The sequence below is a fragment of the Macaca nemestrina genome, chromosome 4 (genome assembly GCF_043159975.1).
Source record: "Macaca nemestrina isolate mMacNem1 chromosome 4, mMacNem.hap1, whole genome shotgun sequence".
Lineage (NCBI taxonomy): Eukaryota > Metazoa > Chordata > Mammalia > Primates > Cercopithecidae > Macaca > Macaca nemestrina.
The window spans coordinates 127,671,375-127,699,021 of NC_092128.1; the positions used below are offsets into that span (position 1 = coordinate 127,671,375).

General features: G+C 41.9%; 1 long non-coding RNA gene and 1 pseudogene across 1 annotated transcript; both read right to left on the reverse strand.

The window, feature by feature from the left end:
- Nucleotides 1-840: 840 nt before the first annotated feature.
- Nucleotides 841-27,474, reverse strand: LOC112429218 (uncharacterized). The gene is made up of 3 exons (XR_011622416.1): nt 27,249-27,474; nt 2,507-2,631; nt 841-1,390 (listed from the first exon to the last, which is right to left on the reverse strand). It is a non-coding gene; the product is annotated as an uncharacterized lncRNA (long non-coding RNA).
- On the reverse strand, nt 20,920-21,580 carry LOC139362561 (glycine cleavage system H protein, mitochondrial pseudogene; annotated as a pseudogene).
- Nucleotides 27,475-27,647: the final 173 nt, after the last annotated feature.

Here is a 27,647-nt window from a genome sequence, read left to right on the forward strand (position 1 = left end):
GAGCAAAAACAAGGCAATAAAAGAGAATCACATCACCTGAGTGATAGGCATAGAGATAAGTCACAACGCCCCCTGTAGGCAGGTCTCAAAGAAGAGAGTTACATCCCCTGGGTGATAGACTTACCAATCTGTCACAATGCCTCTGTGGACAGGGTCCTTGCAGGAAAGTCGCATTACCTGAATGTTGAACCCAGCGATATATCCCAGGCAAGACAGGAGAGTTAAATCACTTTGGTTGGCCGGGCGTGGTGGCTCACACCTGTAATCCCAGCACTTTGGGAGGCCGAGGCAGGGAGGCCTATCCCATCACTCTACGATGGGAGTTCGAGATCACGGCAAAACCCCATCTCTACTAAAATTACAAAACATTAGCCAGGCATGGTGATGGGCACCTGTAATCCCAGCTACTCAGGAGGCTGAGACAGGAGAATTACTTGAACCTGGGAGGCAAAGGTGGCAGTGAGTTGAGATTGCACCACTGCACTCCAGCCTGGGCAACAAAGGGACACTACATTAAAAAACAAAAAAAACAACACACACACACTTAGGTGTTGCATCTAGATGCATGTCACAATGTTACCAGTAGACAGGGTTTTTTTTTTAAAAAAAAAAAAAAAAAAAAGGCCCACCTGGCAATGCCCACAGAGCAGGCAGAAGGCTTGTACAATGGCTTCCTGGAGCAGCTGCATAAGATATACAGGCAAGTTTGGGGCCCACATGCAGGTGCACATTCAGAATCCAGGGCCTGTGACCATAGACCTGGAATCATCAGCTCCCCGTGCTGCTACCTCTGACCCAAAGCAGCTGTCAAAGCTTGAAAAAGAGCAGCAGAGAAAAGAGCAGAGCTAAGGTACCTTCTGAATCAAGCCAGGAGAGAAACACACCCCAAAAAGAAAACTGCAGTGCCAGTAGCAGGGCTGAGGGCAGTCGGGCCTAGGGCAACATGTCCTCTGAACAAGAGCCATAGGCTTGGGAGGCAGAGTTCAGTGTGTTATCACTGGGCAGAATTGGATCTTGAAAAATTCAAGATGGTAAGTACCCACACTGCTTTAAGAATTTGGAACTGAAACATAAAGAGGAAGACAGAAATAAGAAGTTGGGAACCCGAATAGCTCTGCAAAAAGCAGCAAAAGACCATTTTACCATTTTCTGTTGTTGCTGTGGTGGAATAAGGCATGGACACTGCCAGTGTTGGGGAGTCCCTGTGGTAGAAGGAGTACACTCATGCCTCCCCCACAGAAAGGCCGTATTGGTTTCTACTGCGTCTTGGCTTGCTTTTGGAACAGGTTGGCCCAACATCATTTGTCATCAAACCCATTGTAGTTTATTCTGCTTGTCCATGGGGTAGTCTCCAACAGACTCACGCTGTCCATGTTCTTTCTATCAGGGCCTGTGTTAAGGTGTCAAGATAGCAATCATCAATAGGCTGGGCTCTGTGGCTCATGCCTGTAATCCCAGCACTTTGGGAGGCCAAGGCGGGCAGATCACCTGAGGTCAGGAGTTTGAGACCAGCCTGGCCAACATGGTGAAACTCCGTCTCTATTAAATACAAAAATTAGCCAGGCTGTGGTGGTGGGTGCCTGTAATCCCAGCTACTCAGAAGGCTGAGGTGTGAGAACTGCTTGAGCCCAGGAGGCGGAGGTTGCAGTGAGCTAAGATCCTGCCACGGCACTCCAGCCTGGACGACAGAGGGAGACCCTGTCTCAAACAAACAAACAAAGAAAAAGACAGCAATCATCAGTGATAATGTATTGTGAGACCTTTGTATCTTGTAAATTCTTTTTTAAAAACTAAATAATAATTAGACCCTAAATCTCAACAAACCACAAAAAAAGGAAAAGTGACATTAATCTGATTGTCAGCTCAGCATTATGTCACAATGAGCTTAGAAAATAAGATCCAGGCAGAAGAGTCACATCACGTAGGGGGCTGACATCAGCAATCTGTCACAATCATTCCTGTGGCCAGGGCCCATGCAGGAGAGTTGTATTACCTGCATGCTGGGCCCAGTGACAGATCACAATTCCTTCTGTGGAAAGAAGCCAAGCGGTAGAGGAGAGTGACATCACACAGGTATTGGGTCAAGCAAATTCTCACAATACTCCCTGAGGAGGTCCCAGGTAGGAGGGTCACCTCATCCAGGTGAGAAAAGCAGAGATATGTCACAATGCCTTCTGTTTATAGGGCTTAAATCAAGGCAGAGAGTCACATAACTTAGAAGCTGGGTTCAGCAATATGTTACAATTGCTTTATGGGGCAGGGTCCAGGCATGAGAAAAGGGTCACACCATTTAGGTGCTTGATCAAGCAGTATGTCACAATCCCCATCATGGACAGGGCCTAGGCAGAGAAGGAGAGTCACATCAACTAGGTGATGGTCCCAGAAACATGTCACAATGAGCCCTGTGAGCAGAGCCCAGGTCAGAGAAGAGTCATATCAAACAGTTAATGGGCCCAGAGATATGTTACAATGCCCTCTGTGGGTAGGGTCCAGAGAGGATACTTACATTCCCTTGAAGCTGGGACCACCAACATATCACAATGCCTTCTGGGGGCAGTGCCAAGGCAAAAGAGTAATATCACCATGGTGCTGCAACCAGCAATATGTCACAATCTTCTTTGCAGGCAGAATCTAGGAAGAAAAAAAGAGTCACATCAGCTAGGTGCTAAGCTCAGTGATATGTCACAATCACCTTTTAGAACACGGAATTGTCAGAAGAGAGTTACATCACCTTGGTGATGTTTGCAGAGGTGTGTCACAATGCCCTCTGCAGGCTGGGGCAAGGCAAAAGAGTTAAATCACCTGGGTTTTGGAGTCAGCAATATGTCACAATGGCCACTATGAGCAGGGCCCAGGAGTGGAGAGTTACATAATGTGGGTTATAGGTGTGGAGCCCAGTGATACGTCACAATGCCCCCTATAAGCAGTGCCAAGGCAGGAGGAGAGAGTGACATCACCTGAGTTTAAGGACAAGCAATATATCACATGCCCCCTTTAGACAGTGCCAAGGCAGGAGAAGAGAGTCACATTACCTAGTTGTGGGGTCTAGTGACATGTCACAATCCCATAGGTGGGCTGTCTGAGGCAGAAAAGTCAAATAAGTCAAAGGCTGGGCAGAGGTTTATTTCTCAGTCACACCTGCAGGGAAGTCCAGGGATAAAATGAACAATCCTGTACATTTCCCAGTTATAGGTATGAGAGGTAACACTTCCTGCATGTTGGGTCTCAGTATATGACTCACAATCTCAACAGTGGACTGGAACCAAGCATGACAGCCTCAGTCCCTCTTGCAGACTGTGTACCCTTAGTGAAGTCACAGCCTCACAGCTGTGCTGAATCTTGGTCTGAGAGTCACCAACCCACCTGTGGACCAGATTCACCTATGAGAGGCAATTTTCCAACTTTTGACAACTTCCTCATGTGAGATTCAGAGCCTCAGTGGTGGACTGTGTTACTGTTAAAGAATGACAATCTTTACTGTCATCTGGGTGTGCAACAGTCACAATATCACCTCTGTGCCATATTTCATTAGGTGTCAACATTTAGCATAAAAATTATAAAACTATAAACCCAGCTCAAGGTAGAATAATTTTTTTGTGATTTTTAATAAATGAGACATTTAGTATGGTGTATTAAAAAAGCTACACATTTTGAGTTATCAACAAAATGTCCATGTATTTAACTTAAAGATTTTTACATAAACACCTAATGTTCTCAAGCTTTAAAATGGTTAACAAATAATGTTAAATTACCTTTGTGTAATATCTCAGCTTTCAGAAGTAGTCTAAATAAATGGCTAAAAATGAAAACACTGGGTACATAGATAAGATACAAAGTAGTATTTTGAAAATCTATTTCGAAATTGTGGAATGGTCCTCATCTATGAAATGCTCATCTGATGGGCAGTTCAAACATTTTTGCTCCATAGGTTTATATTAAATGTGCCAAAAACATGGGTTCTCATTGAAAAATGAATAATTTTGTCTAATTCAAGAGTTATCTAAAAGTTAACTCAAATTACGAATTTAAAAAGATTATTGTATTCATGCAATTCTCTGTATTGCCTGAAAAATCCTTGTGCTGGTAAGTTCCAGGGATTCAACTCTTGGGTCTAAAAAATGCACATAATTGTTTTATTTCACATATATATATAAACCCATATGTATACATACATATATACATATACATGTATACACACATATACATAGATACATATACAGACACATACACATATATACATATATTTGCATATATATACATATTCACACATATATACACATTCATACATACACATATACATATTTATACATATGTACGTCTGTGTGTGTGTATATATATAATTTGAGACAGTCTCGCTCTGTCACCCAGGCTGGAGTCCAGTGGCACGATCTCAGCTCACTGCAACTTCTGCCTCCCTAGTAGCTGGGACTACAGGCATGTGCCACCATGCCCAGCTAATTTTTGCATTTTTAATAGAGACGGGGTTTCGCCATATTGGCCAGGCTCATCTCAAACTTCTGACATCAGGTAATCCACCCTCCTCGGCCTCCCAAAGTCCTGGGAATTACAGGAATGAGCCACCGAGCTCAGCCTAATTTTGTATTTTTAGTATAGATGGGGTTTCACCATGTTGGCCAGGCTGGTCTCGAACTCCTGACCTCAAGTGATCCGCCCACCTCAGCCTCTCAAAGTGCTGGAATTACAGGCACGAGCCACCACACCTGGCCAGTTCTATTTCTTTAAGCCTATACATTTGCACTTGTTGAAAGTATTCGAACATACAATTATACAGTTTCATGCTTTCACTGAGTCTTCATAATGTAGCACTTTAATGATGTAAGCAAGCCAGGAGCTTTGAGCTTTCTGTGCCAGGTAAGGATGCTAAGCCCAGAGAGAAAGAGGCCAAGGCTAGGGTTTGGGGACAGGCAGAACCTGGGTTCATCTGGGTCATGGAGGTTTGCTTGAAGCAGGAATAGGCAGGATTCAGTCAAAATGGTGACTATTAAAAAGTCAAGAAATAAAAAATGCTGGTGAGACTGTAAAGAAATAGGAATGCTTTTACACTGTTGGTGGGAGTGTAAATTAGTTCAACCATTGTGGAAGACAGTGTGATGATTCCTCAAGGATCTAGAACCAGAAATACCATTTGACCCAGCAATCCCATTACTGGATATATACTCAAAAGGAATATAAATGATTCTAATATAAAGATACATGCACATGTATGTTTATTGCAGCACTATTTACAATAGCAAAGACATGGAACCAACCCAATGCCCATCAATGACAGACTGGATAAAGAAAACGATACATATACACCATAGAATACTATGTAGCCATAAAAATGAGATCATGTTTTTTGCAGGGACATGGATGAATCTGGAAGCCATCATCCTCAGCAAACAAAACACCGCATGTTCTCACTCATAAGTGGGAGTTGAATAGTGAGAACACATGGACACAGGGAGAACAACACACATCAGAGCCTGTCAGGGGAGTCAGGGGCAATGGGAGGAAGAGCATTAGGACAAAAACCTAATGCATGTGGGGCTTAAAACCTAGTTGACGGGTTGATCGGTGCACCAAAGCACCATGGCACATGTATACCTATGTAACAAACCTGCACGTTCTGCACATGTATCCAGGAACTTAAAGTAAAATAAGATTTAAAACAAAAAGAAAATGCACTAAGGCCACGAGAAACATTTACTGCCAGGTCAAGGCTGACCACTCTAATTCTGGTGAACACAGAACTAAAGATAAAGTAGCTTCAGCTTAAAAGCTCTCCAACAAGCTTTTGACAACTTCCTCATGTGAGATTCAGAGCCTCAGTGGTGGGCTGTGTTACTGTTAAATTTGAAAGTGCCAGAAATTTTTCTTTACAGCTTTCATCAATTTATGCTATTTTTTTGAAAATGTGACATAGGAATACCATATCATATTTATGTGGGATTTTTTGGCTGGAAAAGTGAACCTATGGGGTAAAAAAGAAAAGCCAAGAGCAGTTACTTTGACTATGATATTAAAAGCACATTTCAGTTTATTTTGGAAGTTTTACTCTACGGATTTAGATACAGTAATAAAAATGTAGATAGACTAAAAATACAAACACACAGGGTTATATAAATGTCTATTATGTCTTGTAATAAAGCCTTGAAATAAAACTGAGTCAGATGTGAATTCTCTACTCATCCCAGCCACTCAGTACTTGTAAATCCAACCAGTTAATTAGCTCAGGTCAGTTGGTTTTTCTTTGAGTGGGGGTGGAGGACGGGGAAGGGAACGGAATCTCCCTCTGTCTCGGAGGCTGGAGTGCAGTGGCGCGATCTCAGCTCACTATAACCTCCACTTCCCGGGTTCAAGCGATTCTCCTGCTTCAGCCCCCTGAGTAGCTGGGATTACAGGCATGGGCCACCACACCTGGCTAATTTTTGTATTTTTAGTAGAGATGGGGTTTCACCATGTTGGCCAGCTGGTCTCAAACTCCTGACATCAGGTGATCTACCCGCCTAGGCCTCACAAAGCACTGGGATTACAGGAGTGAGCCACCTCGCCCGGCCAGGACAGTTTTTTTAAAATTAGCAAATTATCTCAGCCCAGGTAATTCCAATCAGCAAATTATAAAATTTAATTATAAAGTATAAATTATAATTTAATTATAAAAATTATAAATTATAAAAATAGGTTATTTCAGGCGGGGCGAGGTGGCTCATGCCTGTAATCCCAGCACTTTGGGAGGCCGAGATGGGCGGATCACGAGGTCGGGAGTTCAAGACCAGACTAGCCAAAGTGCACAACCCCGTCTCTACTTAAAAAAAAAAAAAAAATTAGCTGGGTGTGGTGGCGGGCACCTATAATCCCAGGGACTCAAGAGGCTGAGGCAGGAGAATGGCTTAAACCCAGGAAGCAGAGGCTGCAGTGAGCTGAAACCGCGCCATTGCCCTCCAGCCTGGGTGACAGAACGAGACTCAGTCTCAAAAAAAAACAAAAAATTAGGTTCTTCCCCCCGCCCCCCAGAGCAGGAGTGGGCAAGAAGGAAAGTGCACTTGGGAGAAACCTAAGTAGGCACCTGACTTTTTTTTTTTTTTTTTTTTTTCTTGAGACAGAGTCTGGCTCTGTCACCCAGGCTGCAGTGCAGTGGCCGGATCTTGGCTTCACTGCAAGCTCCGCTCCCCCGGGTTCAAGCCATTCTCCTGCCTCAGCCTCCCGAGTAGCTGGGACTACAGGCACCCGCCACCTCGCCCGGCTAGTTTTTTTGTATTTTTGTAGTAGAGACGGGGTTTCACCGTGTTAGCCAGGATGGTCTCGATCTCCTGACCTCGTGATCCGCCCGTCTCGGCCTCCCAAAGTGCTGGGATTACAGGCGTGAGCCACCGCGCCCGGCACCTGACTTTCAAAGGGAGTAAAATTAGGTGACTTCAACTAGCCAGTTACCTCAGCCCAGGTGTATCTATTAGCCAATTAGCTCACCTTAGATGATTTCTATCAGCCAATCAACTCAGCCTAGGTGGGTACATCCAGTCAATTATCTAAATAGGAACTGCAGATTCCTCAACTGAGACCCCAAATGCTAGATGTGAATAGCACATTCACACACCTAGAAAGAAAGCAGGACCCTGAAGTGTTAACCTGGACATAAAGCAATACATTTCTATACTGGCAGCTTCCTTTCCAGACCTTGCCCTTGAAGGTGAACTTTGCTTATGTTTTATACAAACAACATTGTATGGCTGTGTTTCATTCTGGGATGCTATTGTGCCACAGAGTAGAACAGCAAGTGTACATCTGCATTTTTAGTATATAGTTGGGTATTAAAAATGTCTTTTGGAAACATGCTTTGTATACATATTTATATAAACATACCCACATAATCCTGTTTGTGTTTATCTACCTAAATACGTCTATATGCAGATGTATTCGATGCAATTTTGTAACCATATTTATACAGAATAAAGATATAGGTGGTAGAAGTATTTGATAGGTATTGATACCGAAATTAATTTTTAAAACTTTCATGCAGGTATAAACTTCTATACCCTAAAAACTATATCTACAATAGTACAACATCCTGTTGCATTTAATATATATGAACGAAGCATTGGTCCATTTTGCTCAATTATGTGAGACTAAAGTTGAAAATAAAAGGTCGTGGGAATCATTCATTGCCAGGTCAAGGTTGACTCTTCTTTTTCTGGTAAAAATGGGCTCGCATATGAACCAGCCTGAGCATAAAGGCACTCACCCAAATTTGAGAATGCTTATTTCTTCTTATAGCTTCTGTCAAGATAGGGGCTAATTTGTTTCTATGAGTGTGGGATGTAAAAGTACACTTTTGTATTTACATCTTTGTGACTAGAGTAGGGTCTTTATGGTAAAGAAAAGAAAGTCTAAGTCTGTTTTCAGAAGATACACTGTGTTACTAAAATTATGGTATATGGTACCTGACCACTTTTTTTTTTTTTCTGAAACACAGTCTCACTCTGTCACCCAGGCTAGAGTACAGTGGCATTATCTCGACTCACTGCAACCTTCGCCTCCCAAGTTCAAGCGATTCTCCTGCCTCAGCCTCCCAAGTAGCTGGGATCACAGGTGTGCACCACCATGCTCAGCTAATTTTTATATTTTTAGTAGAGATGGGGTTTCACCATGTTGGCCAGGCTGGTCTCGAACTCCTGACCTGAGTTTATCCACCTGCCTCCACCTCTCAAAGTGCTGGGATTACAGGTGTGAGCCATGGTGCCCAGCATACCTTACCACATTTCTACCAGGTAATAGTGAACATGTGCTGAAGTGTCAAAGGTGGATTTTATTAAGCAGGTCAGAGCTTGTTTGTGAGAAAGTCTAGGCCCACTGTTGTTAGGCATCTCTGACTGTTTATAGATGAATGGTTAGAACCACAAGCGGGCTCATTTAATGAAAAACTAAATGTGAAACACTTGGAGCCAGTATCAAGGACATTTTCACATTAAAAAATGTGGTTTGGTGTTTGGCTTGGAATACATAAATCTTCACAAAGTGAATTGGCTGACTGGATTCACCTGGCCTGGAGGTAAAGGCTATGGAAAGAACCTCTGACTTAGTTATTCGTGGGGGATTTTTAAATTTACATTTAAATATAAGATTGTGGATAAACAGATACACACTGGCCGGGTGCTGGCTCACGCCTGTAATTCCAGCACTTTGGGAGGCCGAGGTGGGTGGATCACCTGAGGTCAGGGGTTCAAAACCAGCCCGACCAACATGGTGAAACCTTGTCTCTATTTAAAATACAAAAATTGGCTAGGCGTGGTCGCGGGTGCCTATAATCCCAACTACTTGGGAGGCTGAGGCAGAAGAATCGCTTGAACCTGGGAGGTGGAGGTTGCAGTGAACCAAGATTGCGCCATTGCACTTCAGCCTGAGCAGCAAGAGCGAAACTCCGTCTCAAAAAAATAATAATAATAATAAATAAAGACGTATGCACACAAAATGTGTTTCATGGGTTTGTTTAGGTAATGCCCATATATGCATATGTTTGGTAATAAAGCCTCAGAAGTAGATCAGAGGTCATGTTTCTTCCCAACCAAGGCAGAACAAGTGAATTCAATAAGCCAACTTTAGGACAAATGAAGACAACTGATTTTCACATTTTTTGCTGGCTCTTTAAAGTTTACAGAACAAACAAAAAGCAGCCATGTCTGAATAAATGTGCATTGGGAAAACAACATTTTCACATGTACTAATGCAATGTTTATTAAGCAGGTGCCATGTGCTGAAGAGATTGTTATAGGGCACATTGCTGGAAATTACACATTATGCAATTTAATCCTCATAACACCTTGGGAGCTGGTACTAAGTGTTCAAAAATTCCTAGAATTCAGATAAAGGGCCCAGTATTTTTATGTTTTCTTTTGTTTCTGTCATTGATTTTTAAAATAATGTATAAAAGGTAAATATAGAAAGAGGGATACACAAGAGGTTAATGTAGTTTAGAAAAAGTGTAATTGTGTTTATATTTACTTTTTTGTGACTTGTGAAGCAACTACAGGATCTGCAGAAATAGAAAACAGGTCGCTAAATGGAATGTCTGCAAGTACTGGTTTTAATTTAAAAAAACATTTTTTTAAATTATGACCCTAAAATAAATACTTTTTTAAAAATGTGTCTGCTTTTAGGTTTCAGGAAATTGTGAGCACTGGCTCTAGAAAGGCTGCAGGATTCATACTCTAATCTCTTCTAATGAGGGTTCTGTGAGGCATGACTCCAGGGTGGGGCCAGACCTAAATAAGGCCTCCAAAAAGAGTAAATTTGAACAGGGCTGGGGGCAGGTAGTGGACTCTATGTAGAATTCTGCTCTCTATGCCACAGAGGTATTTCCAGTTGTTTTCCCTAAGCTTACCTAAGAGAAACTTAAATCCCACCGTTTGTGTAATTTTAATGTTTTTAGGGTTTTCTAGGGTAATTTTATTAGAAGATAAATATGTATTCTTAGCAAGGTAAAATAAATAGAAATAACTCTTGTGTCCATAAATATCTCTTCAGGTGACAACTTCAGAAGTCACAACAACATAAAGTGGCCCAAGTAAAGTTTTTTTGCACACATCTATTCATTGTGCCAACCATGATGCTGAATTTACCCATTTATTTAGTAGCAAGTCTAGACTAACAGTTTCTGAATGGTAAGGATGATGACTGCTTAATCTATTTTTCTAATGACCATATGAAGCAGAAGCAATTAGTTAATCTGTTTGAGTCTCCAGGCCTCCTCCTTGTTTTTGACCCAAATACCAGGAAACTGAGAAACTCTCATCTGGATACCAACCAAAAACATCTCTTGTATGAGGGGAAAAACAAACACAGGATGATTCATTTCTCCTACACTGAAACAGAAGCATAATTAACCACTCTTGTCTGCCTGACACAGTTCTGCCCTGGCATCCTCAAATGTCTCGAAGATGTCTAGGTGACAGTGAGAGGATTCCTAGTGACCCTGGGCTGATGGCCCAATGATAAGCCAGAGAGCAGAGACTCAAGGCTGATTTCTTTTTTTTTTTTTTTTTTTTTGAGACGGGGTTGGCGCGATCTCAGCTCACTGCAACCTCTGTCTCCCAGGTTCAAGTGATCCTCCTGTCTCAGCCTACTTGAGAAAAAGAAGTTAAAAGCATTCTTTAAAAAACTCAGATTAGATATAAGATTGATCAAGTTTACCAGAAACTATTCCCCTAAATGAAATTTCTTTCTAAACACTCAAAGTGCACAGCTACTCTCAGCATGAGAAACATGAACATTATGAAGAAATGGGGCATATTCTTACCAGAATGTAATGTGGTTTCTCTCCCATCTCTGGGGCTCTCATCTCCTAGCCATTGAATAGGGGATTTATATTGAAATATATCTGGCCATTTCCATCAGCACTTTTTGATGAAGAATTGAAATATGACTGTTCATTTGGTGGCATATATTTGAGCTTGCAACATGGCTAACTAACAAGGTATTATGGTTTTTGGGTGCCCACATCACCCTTGTCCTGTAACGGCAGCATTCCAATTTAGTGAAATGAAAGACACTAAAATCACGCTTACCTATAATTATGCCTTTGGATAAATTAATAAGCATGTGAGACTAATATCTACTGTAACAATTTGGTAGTGAATTTTCTTTGGATATTAGATGTAAATATCTAAGTATAAATAATTTGTATACTACCCATAATGTACATAAACATTTTTTAAGTTGTCTGTAACCATAATTCAATTAAAACCCTTTATATTTCAAAAGTATGAATAAAATATTAAAATGACTATTTAAGGGATCTATTCAAAGTAAATACTGTGGCTTTATATTTATACTATTATAGAAAATACTGTTTAATTTTTTTCTACAAACACTACACATAACTATTCTTATTGTTCTGAAGTAATAAACAGAAACCAAAGTACAACTACAGACTTCACTTTTCATACACTGAACCTTTTGCAGTGTAAGTACATCAGCCTGCAAATATTACATAATTACTTTGGATAATCAGTATTTTTTGTCAAAGGAACTGAGTATATTAAAGTGTATCATTCTGTACTGCTAAATTTAATCCTATCTTTGTGCTCAATTTTTGTGTGCTCTTGAAATGAGCTTTAATCTAAACAAATCTGTCTAAAAGACTAAAAATTTAAAAAAAAAAAAAACCTTTGTCAAAACAAAAACTAATCTGAGGTCCTCGATAAAGACAATCCTGAGTCAAAAATAATAACAAAAGGTTTCTACAGTGGTTACTAAGATTTACATATCTTTCAAAACAACAAAGAAAAAAATCTACATATAATCTGAATGCTTTAAGAAAAGAGAAATTGGCAAAATATCCTCTCTTATTTTTACAAAGGAGAATAAAGCCTCGTTTCTTTTTTTTGGGCGACAGAGTCTTGCTCTGTAGTCCAGGAAGGAGTGCAGTGGCCCAATCTTGGCTCACTGCAACCTCTGCCTCCCGGGGTTCAAGCAATTCCCCTGCCTCAGCTTCCCGAGTAGCTGGGACTACAGGCGCGCGCCACCACGCCCAGCTAATTTTTGTAATTTAGTAGAGACGGGGTTTCACCCATATTGGCCAGGCTGGTCTCAAACTCCTGACCTTGTCATCTGCCCGCCTCAGCCTCCCAAAGTGCTGGGATTACAGGCATGAGCCACCACGCCCAGCCAAAGCCTCTTGTTTCTGATTTATATTTTCTCCTACAATAGCCAGGTCTCTAGACATATTATTGAACTCCAGGACATCTGAATTTTGCACACTGCAAGAATGTTTGTGGGGAAAAAAGCAGAAGAGAGAAAGGTGTTATTTTAAAATATATGGCTGCACATAACAAAGCAAGTTCTTTGAGATTTATGAAGAAACTTGGATTCTCACACAGTAACAAGGGACAACTAAAACACCCCAGAAACACTAATAGATCATTGAGGCAAGAATTTTACAAAGATACTAGGACCTAAACTCAACACTTGAACAAATAGTCCTAACAGACATCCACAAAACTCTCCTAAATAGATATCTACAGAAATGTATCTAAAAACAACGTAATATACATTATTCTCATCACCATGTGGCACATACTCTAAAATATTGACCACACAATCAGAAATAAAACAATCCTCAGCAAATCCAAACATCCCAAAATCATACCAGCAGCAGGACGGGCCACAGACAAAACCCCTCAGACATCGGGTTAAAGAAGGAAGAGGCTTATATTCAGCCGGAAGCGTCGGCAGACTTGCGTCTCAAGAACCGAGCTCCCCCCATGCAGTTCCTGGCCCTTTTTAAGGGCTTACAACTCTAAAGGGTCTATGTGAAAAGCTTGTGATAGATTAAGCAAGCATGAGGTACATGACCAGGTGGGGATGGTGAGCAGGAACAATGCTTCTTGAAGAATGTTTTTCTATACTATGTCTGAAATCTATAGATAACACATGTGGTTAGAGTGGGAGTTAATCTTTTTTTTTTTTTTTTGAGACAGAGTCTCACTCTGTCACCCAGGCTGGAGTGCAATGGCACGATCTCGGCACACTGCAACCTCTGCCTCCCAGGTTCAAGCGATTCTCCTGTCTCGGCCTAACCTAGTAGCTGGGATTAGAGACCCGTGTCATCATGCCCAGCTAACTTTTGTATTTTAGTAGAGATGGGGTTTCACCATGTTGCCCAGGCTGGTCTTGAACTCCTGAGCTTAGACTGAGAATTCAAACTGCTTGGATTACAGATGTGAGTCACTGAGCCACTGAGCAAATTCAAACATCCCAAAATCATACCAACCACACACTCAGATGACAGACTGATAAAAATGTAATTCAATACAAAGATAACCACTTGAAACCATATAATTACATGGAAATTAAATAAGCTGCACCTGAATGACGTTTGGGTAAATAAGGAAATTAAGGCAGAAATCAAAACGTTATTTGATACAAATGAGAACTAAATACAACATACTAGAATCTCTGCAACACAGCTAAGGCAGTGTTAAGAGGAAAATTTATAGCACTAAATGCTCACATCAAAAAGTTAAAAAGCCCTCAACAATCTAACATAATAAAAGAATGAGAAGCAAGAGAAAACCAACCCCTAAGCCAGCAGAAGGCAAGAAATTACCAAAACTAGATCTGTACTAAAGGAGGTTTAGACATTAAAAAAAAACTATACCAAAAAAATTCAAGAAATTCAGGAAGTAAATCTTTGAACAATTTAATAAGCTAGTAAACCACTAACTAGATTAATGAAGAAGGTTCAAATAAACATAATTAGAAATGGCAAAAGGGACCTTATCACTGACCCCACTGAAATACAAATAACTATTGAAATCTACTATGAACATCTCTATGCACACAAACTAGAAAATATAAAAGAAACAAATAAATTTCTGAATATATCCTAACAAGACTGAACAACAACAAAAATTGAATCCCTGAATAGACCAATAACAAGCTCCAAAACTGAATTACTAATAACTAGCCAAGCAACCAAGAAAACCCCAGGACCAGAGAGTTTCACAGCTGAATTTTACCAGAGTACTAAAAAGGCACTCCTCCCCCAACATATTATATAAGAATAGCATCATTCTGATACCAAAACCTAGCAGAGCTAAAACAGAAAAAGAAAACTTCAGCCGGGCACGGTGCCTCACACCTGTAATTCCAGCACTTTGGGAGGCCGAGGCAGGTGGATCACAAGGTCAGGAGGTAGAGACTATCCTGGCTAACACAGTGAAACCCCATCTCTACTAAAAATACAAAAAAAATTGGCCGGGCATGGTGGCAGGTGCTTGTAGTCCCAGCTACTCGGGAGGCTGACGCAGAAGAATGGTATGAACCCAGGAGGCGGAGGTTGCAGTGAGCCGAGATGGCACCACTGCACTCCAGCCTGAACGATGGAGCGAGACTCCGTCTCAAAAAAAAAAAAAAAAAAAAAAAAAAACAGAAAGAAAAGAAAACTTCAGGTCAATATTCTTGATGACTACTGGTGCAAAAATCTTCAACAAAATACTGGCAAATCGAATCCAGCAGCACATCAAAAAGCTAACCCACTATAATCAATCAGGCTTTATCCCTGAGATATGAGGTTGATTCAACATTCACAAATTAATAAATATGATTCATCACATAAACAAAAATAAAGACAAAAACCACAAGAGTATCCCAGTAGATGCAGAAAGCTTTTAATGAAATTTAACATTCTCTTAGAAACTCTCAAAAAACTAGGCATTGAAGGTACATACTTCAAAATAATGAGTTATCTATGATAAACCCAGAGCCAACATAATGAATGGACATAAGCCAGAAGCATTCCTCCATTAAAACTGGCACAAGACAAGAATGCCTTTCCTCACCACTCCTATGCCGAGGCAGGCAGATCACGAGGTTAGGAGTTCAAGACCAGCCTGGCCAATATGGTGAAACCCCATCTCTAATAACAATACAAAAACCATCCAGGTGTGGTAGCATGTCCCTGTAGTCCCAGACACTCGGGAGGCTGAGGTGGGAAAATCGTGTGAACCCAGGAGGCAGAGGTTGCAGTGAGCTGAGACCGTGCCACTGCATTCCAGCCTGGGTGATGGAGTGAGACTCCATCTCAAAAAAAAAAAAAAAAAAAAGTCCTGGACAGAGCAATCAGGCAAGAGACAAAAATAAAAGGCATCTAATCAGGAAAAGAGGAAGTTAAACTATTCCTGTTTTCAGACAACATGATTCTATATCTAGAAAATTCTATAGTCTCAGAAGAAGCGCTCTTTAAACTGAAACAACTGCAGCAAAATTTCAGGATACAAAACAAATGTACAGAAATCATTAGCATCCCTGTACATCAACACCATCTAAGCCAAAAGCCAAAAGCCAAAAGCCAAAAAAAAAAAAAAAAAATCCCATTCACAATAGCCACAAAAAGAATAAAATATCTAGGAATACAGCTACACAGGGAGGTGAAAGATCACTACCACAAAGACTGCAAAACACTGCTTAAAGAAGTCAGAAATGGGCTGGGCACAATGGCTCATGTCTATAATCCCAGCACTTTGGGAGGCCAAAGCAGGAAGATCACTTGAGGTCAGGAGTTCAAGACCAGCCTCGCCAACATGGCAAAATCCCATCTCTACTAAATATACAAAAATCAGCTGGGTGTGGTGGTGGGCACCTGTAATCCCAGCTACTCTGGAGGCTGAGGCAGAAGAATCACTTGAACCTGGGAAGCACAGGTTGCAGTGGGCCAAGATCACACCACTGCACTCTGGCTTGGGAGACAAAGTAGAAATCCTTCTTAAAAAAAAAAAAAAAAAAAAAGAAAGAAAGAAAGAAAAGAAAAAGAAAAACAAAGAAGTCAGAAATGACAAAAATAAAAAGTTATTTTGTACTCATGGATATAAAAGATTAACATAATTAAAATGGCCATACTGCCCAAAGAAATGTACAGAGCTAACGTTATTGTTACCAAACTACCAAAAACATGCTCAACAACAACAACAAAAACTAGTTAAAAATTCACATGGAACCAACAAAGAGCCCAAATAGCCAAGGCACTTCTAAGCAAAAAGAACAAAGCTGGAGGCATTATCCGATTTCAAACTATACTACAGAACTATAGTAATTAAAGCAGCATGGCACTAGTGCAAAAAACAGACTCATAGGCCAATGCAACAGTATAGAGCCCAGAAATAATGCCACACATCTACAACCATCTGATCTTCAACAAAGCTGACAAGGGGAATGTGGGAAGAATTCCCTATTTAATAAATAGTGCTGGAATAATTAGCTAACACTATGTAGAAAATTGAAACCAAATGTCTTTATTACACCATGTACCAAAATCAACTCAAGATAAATTAAGGACTTAAATGTGAAACTTAAAATTATAAAATACCCAGCCAGGCACAATGGCTCACGCCTGTAATCCCAGCACTTTGGGAGACCGGGGCAGGTGGATCGCAAGGTCAGGAGATTGAGACCATCCTGACTAACACGGTGAAACCCTGTCTCTACTAAAAATACAAAAATTAGCAGGTCATGGTGACGTACACCTGTGGTCCCCACTGCTGGGGAGGCTGAGGCAGGAGAATGGCGTGAACCCAGGAGGAGGAGCTTGCAGTGAGCCGAGATCACACCACTGCACTCCAGCCTGGGCGACAGAGCGAGACTCTGTCTCAAAAAAAAAAAAAAAAAAAAAAAATATATATATATATATATATATATATATATATATATATATTAAAAAAATACCCTGGAAGACAACCTAGAAAATACCATTCTAGACATAGAAACTGGCAATGATTTTATGATGAAGATAAGAAAAACAATTGAAACAAAAGCAAAAATTGACTAATGGGACCTAATTAAAGAGCTATTTCACAGCAAACTATCAACAGTAAACAGTCAACCCACAAACCAAAAGAAAATATTTGCAAACTATGCTTTTGAAAAAGGTCTAATATCCAGCATCCATAAGGAACATAAATAAATGTATAAGAAAAAAATACCTTGTTAAAAAATAGGCAAAAGACGTGAACAGATGCTTTTCAAAAAAGACATACATGTGGCTAACAAGCATATGAAAAAAATGCACATCACTAGTTATCAGAGAAATGCAGAGAAAAACTACAATGAGATACCATCTCACATCAGTCAGAATTGCTATTATTAAAGTCAAAAAATCACAGATGCTGGCAAGGTTGGAGAAGGGAATGGTTATACACTATTAGTGGGAGTATAAATTAGTTCAACCACTGTGAAAAGCAGTGTGACAATTTGTCACAAAACTAAAAAGAGAATTACCATTTGACAAAGCAACCTCATAATTGGATATATACCCAAAGTAATATATTTTATCGTAAAGACAATGCACATGCATGTTCACTGCAGCCCTATTCACAATAACAAAAACATGGAATCACCTGGTATGCCTATCAATGACAGACTGGATAAAGAAAATATAATATAGTAGGGTATGTTGGCTCATGCCTGTTTGGGAGGCCAAGGGATTTGGATTGCCTGAGCTCAAAAGTTCGAGACCAGTCTGGGAAATGTGGAAAAACCCCATCTCTACAAAAAATACAAAATGAAAAATTAGGCCGGGTGCGGTGGCTCACGCCTGTAATCCCAGCACTTTGGGGGGCTGAGGCAGGCAGATCATAAGGTCAGGAGTTCAAGATCAGCCTGGCCAACATGGTGAAATCCTGTCTCTACTAAAAATACAAAAATTAGCTGGGTGTCGTGTGGTGTGTCTGTAATCCCAGCTACTCAGGAGGCTGAGGCACAAGAATCACTTGAACCCAGAAGGCGGAGGTTGCAGTAAGCCAAGATTGCGCCACTGCACTGCAGCCTGGCAACAGAGGGAGGCTCTGTTGAAAGAGGAAAGGAAGGAAGGAAGGAAGGAAGGAAGGAAGGAAGGAAGGAAGGAAGGAAGGAAGGAAGGAAGGAAGGAAGGAAGGAAGGAAGGAAGGAAGGAAGGGAGGGAGGGAGGGAGGGAGGGAGGGAGGGAGGGAGGGAGGGAGGGAAGGAGGGAAGGAAGGAAGGAAGGAAGGAGAAAGAAGAAAAGAAAGAAAGAAAGAGAGAAAGAGAGAGAAAAAGAAAGAAAGAGAGAAAGAGAGAGAGAGAAAGAAAGAGAAAGAAAGAGAAAGAAAAGAAAAGAAAGGAAAGAAAGAAAGAAAGGAAAGAAAGGAAAGAAAGAAAGAAAGAAAAGAAAGAAAAGAAAGAAAAGAAAGAAAAGAAAGAAAAGAAAGAAAAGAAAGAAAAGAAAGAAAGAAAGAAAGAAAGAAAGAAAGAAAGAAAGAAAGAAAGAAAGAAAGAAAGAAAAGAAAAATTAGCCAGGCATAATGGTGCATGCCTGTAGTCCCAAGTACCTGGGGGGCTGAGGTAGGAGGATTTCTTGAGCCCAGGAGGTTGAGGCTGCAGCGAGCCAAGATCACACCACTGCACTCCAACCTGGGGTACAGCATGAGACCCTGCCTCTAAAAATAAATAAAACAAAAGACTTAATAAAAACAAAATATGGCACATAAACATCATGGAATACTGTGTGGCCATAAAAAAGACCAAGATTATTTTCTTTTGCAGCAACATGGATAGAGCTGCAGACCACTATCTTTAGAAAATTAATACAGAAACAGAAAACCAAATGCATTTTCTCATTTATAAGAGCTAAATAAGAAGAACACATGGACACAAAGAGAGGAACAACAGACACTGAGGCCTAGTTTAGGGTGGAGGATGAAAGGACAAAAAGGATCAAATCAATACCTGTTTAGCGCTATGCTTAGTACCTCAGTGACAAACTAATCTGCACACCAAAACCCCGTGACACAATTTTACCTATATAATAATCCTGCACGTGTACCCCTGAATCAAAAATGAAAGTTAAAAGAAAAAAAAAAAATCAGCCAGGCATGGTGGCTCACACCTGTAATCCCAGAGCACTTTGGGAGGCCAAGGTGGGCAGATCACCTGAGGTCAGGAGTTCGAGACCAGCCTGGCCAACACGGTGAAACCCATCTCTACTAAAAACACAAAATTAGCCGGGTGTGGTGGCGCACGCCTGTAATCCCAGTTACTCGAGAGGCTGAGGCAGGAGAATCACTTGAATCCGGGAGGTGAAGGTTGCAGTGAGCTGAGATTGTATCATTGCACTCCAGCCTGGACAAAAAGAGCAAAACTCCATCTTAAAAAAAAAAAAAAAAGACAAGAAAAGAAAAAGAAAAAACAAAATCCATGGGTTGGGGAGAGTACAATGTAGGTGGAAGGACTGGTCTGTGCTACAGACAGTGGCCCAGGTAGGGCTGTCCTCTGATTTGTGTCCATGCAGGTAGACGAGATTATGAACTGATGGTCCAGAATCCTAGGCTGGTGGAGAAAACAGGTTCGTACTGCAGATTCAGTGTCTTGGTACAGGAATATGTCAGGAGTCTTGTAGACACTTTTGTGGGTTTTGGCAAGAAATACCAGGATAAAATATGCTGTGGCGAAATTCCTGCAGGTGGTGCCTAGTCCTGGAAGGGGTGTGAGCACGTCAATGTCTAGTATCTTTTCTTTTAGAAAATCAAAGTTGGTGATTTATTTTTATTTTTTATTATGTTAAAGGTGACAGATCTTGGCTTAAGAAAAACCAGATTTGTGACTAAAGGAAACATTTTCTTGGAGCTTTTCATTGTTCTGGCTTATATTTTCTTTTAAAAAGTAACTTTCCATAAGTTAAAGTTAGCACTTTCACAAATACTAGCAGAGTCACTAAATGAACTATTAACATCAAAACAAAAAACATGATTAAGAAGTATTTTATTATTTTGCTGCAAAGCTGTTGCTTCACTGTATAAAAATACCATCAGCAAATGCAGTGTATTGCAAAATTAAGATAGTGTTGTTCCTCATCTGACACTGTACAAGCAACAGAAACCTCTTCACTCTCAGTTATTTCCAGTAGAAAGATCATTATTTCAGCCCAAATTTACAATATTATATAAGGCTTAAGAATAATAACGTTATCTTTGAATTATGTAATTTTTATAGCCAGTTTTTACCATGGATAATTTCATGACTTCTGAATACTAGAGCCTAGACTAAAAATCATAGGATATTGTGAAAAAGACACGTAATATATTTATCCATAATCATTAGAAAGTTAAAGGGCATTTTCTTTTTTTTTTTTTTTTTTGAGACCGAGTCTCGCTCTGTCGCCCAGGCTGGAGTGCAGTGGCCGGATCTCAGCTCATTGCAAGCTCCGCCTCCCGGGTTTAAGCCATTCTCCTGCCTCAGCCTCCCCAGTAGCTGGGACTACAGGCGCCCGCCACCTCGCCCGGCTAATTTTTTGTATTTTTTTGGTAGAGACGGGGTTTCACCGTGTTAGCCAGGATGGTCTCGATCTCCTGACCTCGTGATCCGCCCGTCTCGGCCTCCCAAAGTGCTGGGATTACAGACTTGAGCCACCGCGCCCGGCCTCAGGGCATTTTCTTTCATTAGCAGTGTTAACAGTTTTTTATCCCCATTGGTAATGCTAAAAGTTGCTATTCTAAGTCTTCCATCCACTACTAATTCAGGACAACTCTGCTGGGTTGCGTTATTTCACACTAGTTTATGTAGGGGTTCCATTTTCACTCCTCAATAGATTTTATGTATCTCTCATATGCTTCTTCACTCATAAGTTCTTCTAGTTCTGAAGGGTTACTCAGTGTCATCTTGATCAGCCAACCATCTTCATAAGAAGATTTGTTTACAAGTCCTGGATTTTCTCCAAGAGTTTCATTAATTTCAGTTACTTCTCCTGATAAAGGAGAATAGAGTTCACTAGCAGCTTTCACACTTTCCAAAGCACCGAACTCATCTTGTTTGTTCACTTTTGTCCCAACTTCAGGCAGACTACAGTAAACATCTCCCAACGCTTCCAGTGCAAAATTGCTGATTCCCAGTGTTCCAATACCATTTTCTGTTGTTATCATGTTTCTCTGTGAATTTACACAGCGAGAGCAGAGCGGGTCCCGTGCGCAGCTTCCGGACGGCGCCCACCCCCAGCTGCCAGGGCCTAGGCGGGCAGGGCGTGGCAGGCGACAGGACTGCCGCGCAGGGTGCAGAGCACAGCCCGCATGCTCAGCGCCATGTTCGCAGGGGTGCTGGGGGTCGCAGCGCTACGCCTCCGCCAACTGCGCGGGGAGGGGGGGAGGGGCGGGGCGTGGTGGGGCCTCTAGTAGGTATCTTTGCTAGTGGGTGAAAATCCTGTGGTGGCAGCTGTGGGGAAAAGGGAATCTGTTATCAGCGCTCCTTTCCTCTAAGTTTTCAGTCCTCTCTCACCCTGGGAGGTAACCTGGAATCACAGGACACTGGGCAGTGTGACAGCCTGTGTACAGGAGAGCAGAGCCTCCCATTCCCAGACCTAGAGTTCCATTCCAGGCTAGGCCTCTGAGATATCTTTCTTCTGGCACCAAATCCGTAGTTTGCTAAATATCAAGTAATTCTCCAACACCAATGCACTGTCTAAAACTTGAATTCTGTTAGTCCAAGCTGCACCATTTTGTAAGCCCCACCATTTCGCAGACAATGGTCAGAATGAAACATTCCACAGGGGTTCGGGCCGTGACAAACATCCTGCCCAACCACCGGACTTTCTTATCACACCCGTCTGTGTAAAAGTCCAAGCAACCTCCTTATTACATCTTGCTGGAAAAACGGCCAAACTGCCTGATTACAAGAACATCTTTTTTTTTTTTTTTTTTTTTTTTTTTTTTTTTGAGACGGAGTCTCGCTCTGTCACCCAGGCTGGAGTGCAGTGGCCGGATCTCAGCTCACTGCAAGCTCCGCCTCCCGGGTTCATGCCATTCTCCTGCCTCAGCCTCCCAAGTAGCTGGGACTACAGGCGTCCGCCACATCACCCGGCTAGTTTTTTGTATTTTTTAGTAGAGACGGGGTTTCACCATGTTAGCCAGGATGGTCTCGATCTCCTGACCTCGTGATCCACCCGTCTCGGCCTCCCAAAGTGCTGGGATTACAGGCTTGAGCCACCGCGCCCGGCCACAAGAACATCTTATCAACATCCATCCAGGCAGCAAGCCATACTGCCCCGATGCCTCCCACCAGTCTGAGCCAACATACAGTTCCATTTTATGCCCTTCCTAAAAACATGCTGACTTCAGGGTACAACACTTTCTAATCCAAAATCTGATATTTTCTCACTCCATTTGCCATTCCCCTTCCACCTTCTTTCTAATCTTGTTTGCTCCTCCCTATGAAAGCCTTTGTCTGCCTAAGCTTTGCAATCCTTAAAGATTTTATAGTTGGTACTTCCTTCTGTTGCAATACTCTTTTAAAATTCAAATGTTTTAACATAAACCTAATTTTGTTTTATTTTACAAAATCTAGAAACTGCCTCAAAATAACAACTTTATTTTCAGTAAGACCCTCCCATTCCTTTTCCATTTTAACCTTAACTGCATCTGCCTGTGGGTCCCCAGCTTTCCAGGGCTCTGTAGCTTCTCTCAGTACAAAGCCTTCTTCCATGCCTGGGGTGAGCAAGCTGGGACATCTGCAGGGGCGGCTCCCCAGAAAGAACTAACTGGGCCTTTAATAACCTCCTTTTGCAGACTCAATATTAGCCTTAGCTTGAAGTCACTGGGCTCAAGCCTTTATTCCATGTCAGTTATTCATTTGGTTTTTGAAACTGTTTGAAAAATCCAGCAAAATTACTCAAACATGGTGTTAATATAAGAATTTTTTTTTTTTTTTTTTTTTTAAACAGAGTCTTGCTGTGTCGCCTAGGCTGAAGCGCAGTAGCACAATCTCAGCTCACTGCAATCTCTGCCTCCCAGGTTCAAGCGATTCTCCTCCCTCAAGCTCCTGAGTAGCTGAGATTACAGGCACCCACCACCACGCCTAATTTTTGTATATTTAGTAGAGACAGGGTTTCACCATGTTGGCCAGGCTGGTCTTGAACTCCTGACCTCAGGTGATCCGCCTGCTTTGGACTCCCAAAGTGCTGGAATTACAGGCATGAGCCACCACACCCGGCCAACAGTTGTATTTTATACCTCAATAAGAAATGCAAAAGTATATATTCCTCTCAGAAAATAAACCCATTATTATTTCTATTAAAAATTATGTAGTAGGCCAGGCACGGTGGCTCACACCTGTGATCCCAACACTTTGGGAGGCTGAGACAGGTGGATCACAAGGTTAGGAGATCGAGACCATCCTGGATAACACGGTGAAAACCCGTCTCTACTAAAAATAAAAAAAAAAAAAATTAGCCAGGCGTGGTGGCACTCTCCTGTAGTCCCAGCTACTCAGGAGGCTGAGGCAGGAGAATTACTTCAGCATGGGAGGCAGAGATTGCAGTGAGTCCAGCTTGTGCCACTGCACTCCAGCCTAGGCAACAGAGCGAGACTGTCTCATAATAAAATAAAATAAAAATTATGTAGTAAACAACTAGTCATATGGCAACACTTCTAGGAGTACCAAGTTTCAGCTCATAAAATTTAGCATAAATCTCAGAAATCAAGATGATAGGATATAAAACATAGTCAGTGTCACAAATTTACTCTGCCAAAAGAGGAAGTGATGTTTAAATAAATCTACGAAACTCACCAATTATTTACCACATTTTCTTGTATTTATTTTCTGCAGTCAAAATGAAAGACATTTTTTCTATTCTTTTCCTTGGTAGCATTCTAAAAGCTAAGTCTTGGAATTCTGTTTGTAATCACCCAGCCATTTAAAAAAGACACACACACCTGAGAAAATTCCAGAACTCACTCTGGGCAAGAAAAAGGTAAATGAGAATTGTTAACAAATGGAGTATGAAATCAGATATTAATTTACTCTGAAACCCACCTCTTTGATGCCCTTTGTGAACATTTTCTTACCTTTTAAGTCCTACTAATAAAATGCCAATTACAGTTTAAAAGCTGAAGTCAAAATAAGTGAATAAATTTTCTCAAGGTAACAAACCTAATGAGCCGCAGTACTAATAAGGAAACAAATGTGTCTGACTCACATGTCAAATCAGGCCATCTAATCACTTGATTCTCCCACTCCATCCTGCTTAAGTTCTCAAAGACCACCCTCTCAGGAGACACTGCCCTGTGCCTCAGTGAGTGCCCCAGGTGCTTTTTACTTTGCAAGTTCTTGTACCATTTCACTGGGGTCGTGTTTGGGTTTTTTGTCTTTGGGGATACTATTTTTTCTTTCACAAATCTTAGAGAATACAGAGGGCAGAAATTATTTCTGTGCTTTACCCTCAATGGCAGCATCTGATTGGCTAACCAGCAATGTGTCTCCAAGAAATAAGCTGGGTTGGGTGAAGACAATCAGTATCTAAAAAAGCCTGGGCATGGTAGCTCACACCTGTAATCCCAGCACTTTGGGAGACAGAGATGGGCAGAATACCTATGGTCAGGAGTTTGGGACCAGCCTGGCCAACATGACAAAACCCCCTCTCTACTAAAAACACAAAAATTAGGCCGAGCACACGCCTGTAACCAGCACTTTGGGAGGCCGAGGCAGGCGGATCACGAGGTCAGGAGATCAAGTCTATCCTGGCTAACACGGTGTAACCCCGTCTCTATCAAAAAAACAAAAAATTGGCGGAGGGGGTGGCGGGCGCCTGTAGTCCCAGCTACTCAGGAGGCTGAGGCAGGAGAATGGCGGGAACCTGGGAGGCGGAGCTTGCAGTGAGCTGAGATCCGGCCACTGCACTCCAGCCTGGGCGACAGGGAGAGACTCCGTCTTTAAATAAATAAATAAATAAATAAATAAATAAATAAATGGAAAAGAGGCACAGAGATTTTTACAATAAAGCGTCAGGGGTATTATTCTTTGCTTTCTTCTCATGGAAAATATTTTCAAACAGAAAGTGCCATTCAACACTTTAGCAAAAAATGATTAAAATACAGAATATAAAATGCACACTGAATGACAAAAATTTAAATGCATTCTAAATCTAATGCTTTTGTTTTGTTTTGTTTTGTTTTTGAGACAGAGTTTCGCTCTTGTTGCCCAGGCTGGAGTGTAATGACGGGATCTCGGCTCACCACAACCTCCGCCTCCCAGGTTCAAGCCATTCTCCGGCCTCAGCCTCCTAAGTAGCTGGGATTACAGGCATGTGCCACCACGCCCAGCTAATTTTGTATTTTTAGTAGAGACGGGGTTTCACCTTGTTAGCCAGGATGGTCTCGATCTCCTGACCTCATGATCCACCCGCCTCAGCCTCCCATTGTGCTGGGATTACAGGCGTGAGCCACCGTGACCGGCAATCTAATGCATTTTTTTTGTAAATTACTCTTTGGGGAAACAAAATTCAGCCTTAACCAACCATAAACTGCCAATTAACCATGATTACCCAACCAGGAAATTTCCACCTTGATCATACAAATTAAGAAACTACATAACTCTACTAAATCAATTATTGAATTTGGGTTTCTCCATAATGCACTTTATATATAAAGTTTTTTCCATCATGCACTATATATATATAGTTTTTCTTTTATATATAAAGTTTTAGAGACATGGATGAAGCTGGAAACCATCATTCTGAGCCAACCATCGCAAGGACGGTAAACCAAACACCGCATGTTCTCACTCATAGGTGAGAACTGAACAATGAGAACACTTGGACACAGGGTGAGGAACATCACACACTGGGGCCTGTCGTGGGGTAGAGGGAGGGGGGAGGGATAGCATTAGGAGATACACCTAATGTAAATGACAAGTTAACGGGTGCAGCACACCAACATGGCACATGTATACATATGCAACAAACCTGCACATTGTGCACATGTACCCTAGAACTTGAAAGTATAAAAAAAAAAATTTTCTAAACCTAAAAAATAAAGTAATCGTTATAGAAAGTGCTATGTAGAGATATTATAAGAAAAGCAGTAAAATCTCATTATAAAGAAAAATAAAGTTTTATATATAAAGTTTTTCATGGACCACAAACTACAAACCATAGCTAGTTGGGTGCTCTTCAATTCTTGAATTACTCTTTGATTTTATTCTTTAATATTTTTGCCTTGACTCGCTTAATTTTTATTTATTTATTTATTTATTTTTTGAGACGGAGTTTCGCTCTTACTGCCCAGGCTGGAGCGCAATGGCGTGATCTCGGCTCACTGCAACCTTCGCCTCCCGGGTTCAAGCGGTTCTCCTGCCTCAGCCTCCAGAGTAGCTGGGATTACAGGCGCCCGCCACCACGCCAGCCTAATTTTTGTATATTTAGTAGAAATAGGGTTTCACCATGTTGACCAGGCTGGTCTTGAACTTCTGACCTCAGTGATCCACCTGCCTCGGCCTCCCAAAGTGCTGGAATTACTGTGTAAACCACCGCGCCCGGCCCGACTCCCATAGATTTTTAATTAAAAAAAAAAAAAGGCGGGAGGACTGGAAACACCACGGACCAAAGCTCCTCTTCTCATTCAAGAACCCCACACTCCGAGTCACGATTTTCCCTTGACTACCGTCCAGTGGTTCCGGCACAATAGGGAAGAGATGCGGCGCTGCGGGTGCAGAGCTGCCCAGAGAGGGCTCCAGGCCATGGCACAGTCACTGCGCAAGGAGGAGACACGACGCCCGGGGTCCCGGCTGTCAGCCCAGCCGCCATCTTATGGCTGAAGGGGACTGAGGGCCGAGCTGCGCCAAGGACAACTCTGGCCAAGGAGAACTCGGGACACGGATTTTGGAGCCGACAGCGGGGAGGCAGGAGTCCAGCCACAGCCTCTTCAGACTGGTTCCAACCAGCCCCTCCCCGTCTCTCGGTGCGTCGGACCCGGCCGACTCACCCTTTCTAGGCTTCCTGGGGGGTCCTGGCATCTTAAGCTGTGGATCTCCCAATACCTACAGGTTACAGGGACACAGAGGCTAGGCCTGTGGGACCAGAAAACACAGAACAGAGAAGACAAGACCTGGAGCTGCGGCTGCAGCCGAAGACCGCGCCAAATCCCGAAAGCCGTCCCGTCCTCTCCAGCTGCGTTCCTGATTGGATGGATCGCAGCCCAGCGTCCCTGATTGGATAACGTTTAACATCCCACCCCCTCAGGCCCTGAGTGACAGAAGACGTGCTCAGGGGCTGGGCTGAATGAAAATAGAGTGAAACCTAAGCTGCAGCTTTTTCAGGCAGGGCTTCCTCCCTGAGCTGAGCCAGGCCTGCCCCAGAGGGTATTTGCATTTAACCATGCGTA